Source organism: Rhinoderma darwinii, chromosome 8, assembly GCF_050947455.1.
Source record: "Rhinoderma darwinii isolate aRhiDar2 chromosome 8, aRhiDar2.hap1, whole genome shotgun sequence".
Lineage (NCBI taxonomy): Eukaryota > Metazoa > Chordata > Amphibia > Anura > Rhinodermatidae > Rhinoderma > Rhinoderma darwinii.
The window spans coordinates 84714900-84721003 of record NC_134694.1 but is presented as its reverse complement, the minus strand read 5'-3'; positions in this window follow the sequence as shown (position 1 = coordinate 84721003).

The window sequence follows — 6104 nt, the reverse complement described above, 5'->3', positions numbered from 1 at the left end:
AAACATTTTTCTAGTTTGATTGTTCACTTAAAAAGGATTGTTTTCCTTTTTTATAGCCCTCTTATTTTTGAAGAATAAGAGGTGTTGCAATATGATGAAAAAAAATATGATTAAAAAAAAGCACTCCCTCCATATCGACAGCGTCATCTGAACTGAGCGTCGCTGCATGTAAACATTGCAGCGCGCTCATGTCTGTAGATGCTCCTCTCCCCTGTCAGTGCATATGTGGCACGACTGATGCAAATAGTCTCTCTGTGTAATGTACGGGTGTCCTGTACATACCACAGACGGAGTGGGGGCGCCCTTGTACCGACATGTTTACCTGGATAGCGCTCAGTTTAGTGGGCGTCGTAGAGAGGAAAGACATTTTTTAATAAATATCATATAAAGCCCTCTCGTTCTTCAGGAATAAAAGGGATAAATAAAAAAGATACATCCTGGAGAACACCTTTAAGCCTTATTTACACGAGCGTTGCGCATCTCGGACGTGAAAAAACGACAGTTTTTCACGTCCGAGGTGTATCCGTGCTCTGTGCTGCGGGACGCGATGTCTCGCATCCCCCATAGATGAGAATCTATGGAGGGATGCGTGAAGCGTGAAAAAATAGGACATGTCCTATTTTCTCACGGACCCTTCACACGGTCTGTTGAAACAACGGCCGTGTGAATGGCCCCATTGAATTACAAAGATCCGTGGGACGGTCGCTGTTTCAAGGGCCGTCACACAAACGTTTAACACGCTCATGTAAATAAGGCCTTAGGGTGTATTCACACGTAGTGTTTTAATGTAAAACCCAAGTTTTTAGTGACTTTTTTTGCAACATTTTTAGAGGCAAAAAATGCTGCGCCAGATGTTAGCTTGAAGTCAATCTGAAAATATAAAATGCCTTACAAACATAGCATTTTATTAGGTGGCGTTTTTTTATATTTTAACTTGCATTTTTTGGGTCAGTAGCATTTTTCCAAAATCACAGCAAGCCCGGCTTTAGCGTTTTTTCCATTATTTTGTGGCGTTTTTCTCTCATACACCTCCATCAGGAATTTTTTCCTCTTTGAAAATGCGCAAGTGTCAATGTGTGTTGCATTTTTTATGGTGGTTTTGGTGGCGTCTTGCTTTAGGAATCTTTGCATCACATAATCTTTGAATCACATGATTTGCAATATTAAAAATGCAACCTAAAAAAAAATGCAGGTAGTAAAACACACTATTAGCAAAAAAACAAAGCAACCAAAAACATGTACCATTCTCCCAAAAGAAACGTGTGTTTTTGTGATGCGTTTTTTGGGCCAAAACTTCACACAAAAAAGTTTGTTTGAAGGAAGCCAAAGGCCAGGGAGTGCAGACGGAAAATACGCAGCAGAATACAGTAGCAGCAAAGTGGGGGAGATTTAACAAATCTCATCCAAACACTGCGTAAAAATTCCGAACAGAAATTGACCTGCGGTGCGTATTTTTCGTACCGCAGCATGTCAATTCCTGCTGTGGAAAATGGACTGAATTGCTGCGTCTTTCAGAGGGGATGTCACCATGTCCCAGCATTGAAAAAAAACGCAACAAAATCTGCTCCATTTTCTGCCGTAAAAAAATACACAGGAAATGGTGCGTTTTTTTCACAGCGGAATTTCTGCAGTAATTCCGTTAAGTGTGGACAAGCCCTTAATGGTTGTATCTATGGTTGTCTTCAGTTCTTGATTCTCTGGTTAATTCAGGACTACAACCACCAGCAGAAGCATAAAGTGAGCCTCTGCCTGCTTCTTGTCCAGCTACACCAGTATTCCCAAAGGCTCCCAGTATAGAACATGACCATGCTGCGCTGTTTGCAGCGGAGTATCACCGTTTGATGTGCTGTAGAGCCAGATGCTGTCATGATTTGAATCCTAAACTCTTCCTTTGGGAATTTCTTCCCTGTGTTCAGATCTAGACCCATTTTTGAATCAGTCAGTGTGGTTATGTTCACATGTAGTGGAATTGCTGCAGATTTTACAGTCAGATTTGCGGGCTGACAATCTGCAGCGGAATACAGTATCAGCAAAGTGGATGAGATTTTAAAGAGTAACTAGTTTCATCAAACTTTTGACATGTCAGAAGTTTTGACCGGTGGGGGTGAAGATGGGGAGACCTGCACCGATTGCTTAAACAAAGGGGTAGAAGCGATCACCCGAGCAATTTGCCTCTTCGGCTGCGATCAGTAATTCTAGTATGACTGAAGACGTGCTCACATAGAAAGTGGAAAGCCCGTCATCTGGCTGAAGATGCACTCATAAACTTTCTATGTAAGCCCATCTTCAGGCATACTAGGAATGCCGATCGCAGCCGAAGAGGTAAAGCACTCGGGTGAAAGCTTCTGCCCTGGTCATTTTAGCGATCGGTGGGGGTCTTGGCACTTGGAACCCCACCGATCAAAACTTCTGGCATGTCACTACGACATGTCAAACGTTTGATGAAACAACAGTAAGGCTTTGTTCACACAGGGCGGATATGCGGCGTAAAAGCACACAACGTATCCGCCCTGTGTGCCGCAGGGAATTTCCGGCTGTAAAACCGCACCAAATTGTGTTGCAGATTTTCAGGCGGAATGTTCACTGCGGAAAACTGCACGTAAAAAAAAAAAAAGTTTGATACTACGTAGCCATGAGGACACGTCCCTCTGCCGTCCTTCAGGCTGGCCTCCTTCGATGATGTTTCATCCCATGTGACTGCTGCAGCCTGTGAAACTTCATCCCAGGAGGCCGGCCAGGACACAAAAAACACAGAATTCTGGGTAAGTATAAGATTTTTTTTTTTCTAAGTTGCGTTTTCTGCTGCTGAATCGCAGCTTTTCCACTGCAAAAATAGCAACATCTGTAATTTGTTGCGGTAATCCCCGCAACAAAATGACAGTGATTACGCAAATACAATTGACATGCGGTGCGTTTTTTTTAGTCCGCTGCATGTCAATTTCTGAGTGTTTTCTCCACTCAGAATTTGTGCAGCGTGTGGATGAGATTTCTTCAAATCTAATCCACTTTGCTGCTACTGAATCATGCTGCATATTTTCCGCAACAAAAACAGTTGCGGAAAATCCACAGTATTTAAGCTATGTGTAAACTTACCCTTAGGCCTCATGCACAAGACCGTATTTTTGCGGATAAATTGCGGACCTATTCTTTTCTATGGCCAAATGCACATGACCGTAATTTCCACGGACCAGTGCGGGGGCTGCAAATACGGACCGCAAAAACTCAGGAAAAGTCATTATACGGTCCGCCATTGCGAATTCACCAATACTGGTGAATTGTTGTGGTTCTGTATGTCCAGATTCGCAAGGGTTTTTTGTTGTTAACCCGACGGACTGCCACAGACTCGTGTTTTTGGGGACAGCAAAACCAACACTGTTGTGAGCATGAGGCCTTAGGCTACATTCACACGACGGCCATTTTCGTAACGGCCGTCGCACGGCCGTTTTCAGAACGTTAGAGTTCTATGGAGTTCCATGAAGGAGCGGAATCCCCGGCCGACGCTCTGGCCAGGGGATTCCGCTGCTGGAGAAGCCCCTGGCGTTACTGTCCATATACGGACAGTGGAGTCAGCGGCTACCTCTGGAATCCCCTGCCAGAGCGGAATCTCTGGCCGACGCGCTGGCCAGGGGATTCTGCTACTGGAGAAGCCCCTGGCGTTACTGTACATATATTTGGATAGTGACGTCAGTGGCTACCTCTAGAATCTCCTGCCAGTGCGGAATCTCCGGCTGGCGCTCTGGTCAGAGGGTTCCGCTACTGGAGAAGCCCATGGCGTTACTGTCCATATATGGACAGAGACATCAGGGGCTCCTTCTAGGAGTGAAATCCCCTGCCAGAGGGATTCCCCTCCTACAGGGAGCTATAGTGCCGCTATCTACGGTGGTGCCGCTATCTACAGGGGGTGCTATCTACATGTGGGGGTGTTATCTACCTGGGGGTGCTATCTACATGGGGGGTCATTTACGTAGGGTGCTTTCTACGGTGGGGGGGCTGCCATCTACAGTGGGGTGTGGTGCTATCTACAGTGGGGTGTGGTGCTGTCTACCAAGGGGGGTTGGTGCTATCTACAGGGGTGTGGCGCTATTTACATGGGTACTGTGGCACTATATGGGGCTGTGACTATCTACAGGGGACATTGTTGTGCTATCTACATGGGCACTGTGGCACTATGAGGACACTGGCACTTTATATGCGAGCACACCTCCCAACTTTTGAATTCGGAAAAGAGGGACATTTTAAGCCACGCCCCTAACCACGCCCAATATCCCGCATCAACACATTAAATCACGGCCAGATCCTTCTGCAAATAACGCGCGCACATTCTCACTGCGGATCTCTGGACTGTCTGGATATCACAGATATTATATTTCAGGTTATATCGTCTTTGTGTTAATTTTCCTATCTTGGGTATAACATTTGCTCATCACGGCGGCAGCAGCTGCAGGACAAACCAAAAGGCTGAGAACAATGAAAGTCAAGGGGGAGACCCTGTGGTGGATAACTTTTCAATTGACAGGTAGCAGAGTTACATGATGGGGATTTTTTTTTCCAGTTGTGTAACTCTGCTACCGGTCAATGGAAAAATCATCCACCTGAGCTCCCCTGTAGAGTGCTCCACACAGCCCCCCTGTACATAGCGCCAGACACAGCCCCCCTGTAGATAGCTTCAGACACAGCCCCCCTGTAGATAGCTCCACACACAACCCCCCTGTATATAGCTCCAGATACAGCCCCCCCGTAGATAGCTCCACACACAGCCCCCCCTGTAGATAGTGCCACACACAGCCCCCCTGTATATAGCTCCACACACAGCCCCCCTGTAGATAGCTCCAGATACAGCCCCCCCGTAGATAGCGCCACACACAGCCCCTTGTAGATAGCGCCAGACACAGCCCCCCTGTAGATAGCGCCAGACACAGCCCCCTGTAGATAGCTCCACACACAGCCCCCCTGTAGATAGTTCCACACACAGCCCCCCTATAGATAGCGCCAGACACAGCCCCCTGTAGATAGCGCCAGACACAGCCCCCTGTAGATAGCTCCAGACACAGCCCCCCTGTAGATAGCGCCTGGCACAGCACCCCTGTAGATAGCGCCACTCACAGCCCCCCTGTAGATAGCGCCAGATACAGCCACCCTGTAGATAGCGCCAGACACAGCCCACCTGTAGATAGTGCCAGACACAGCGCACCTGTAGATAGCACCTGGCACAGCACCCCTGTAGATAGCGCCACACACAGCCCCCCTGTAGATAGCGCCAGATACAGCCCCCCTGTAGATAGTGCCAGACACAGCCCACCTGTAGATAGTGCCAGACACAGCCCACCTGTAGATAGCTCCAGATACAGCCCCCCTGTAAATATCTCCACACACAGTCCCCATGTAGGTGCCACATTGCCGCCAGAGCGGAGAGCGGTAGAGGTAGCCGGCCCTACTGCTGCCACTCTCCGCTCTGCTTTTGACGTCACTCACCATCAGAAGTCAGGAGTTTTGCAGCGGCGTTCTCACTGGTGTCGATGCCGGCCCGGCAGTGGACCAATACAGTCACCTGACCGGTGAGGTCAGATGACAGGTCAGGTGACTGGACTGGTCCACTCCCGGGCCGGCATCGATTGCAGTGAGAACACCGCCGCAAGACTCCTGCCTTCTTCTGATCGCTGCTGCAGTCAGCAGCGATCAGCTGTTTGGATGCAGCGCCCAGCGGGACATTTTGCAGATCGGCGGGACGGCGGTGAGAAACCGAGACTGTCCCGCCGGATCCGGGACGTTTGGGAGGTATGTATGTGGGCACTGTGGCACTATCTTCAATGGGCACTGTGGCACTATGTGGGAACTATCTACAGGGTCATTGCAGCACTGTCTACATGGGCACTGTGGTGTTTTCAGGGGGTTTGGACAATAAAACCAACAAATCCATCCGTTTTTTTTAACCGCCATAAAAAACGGATGGCAAATGGATAACAAACGGCCATTAAAAACAGACAGACGGACTGGAAATGGATAAAAATTTGGAGACACACTGTTGCAAAACGACCACAAAGAACTGACAGTTCATCAGTTTTTGAATGGTCATTTTATTAACTGTCGTGTGAATATAGCCTTAG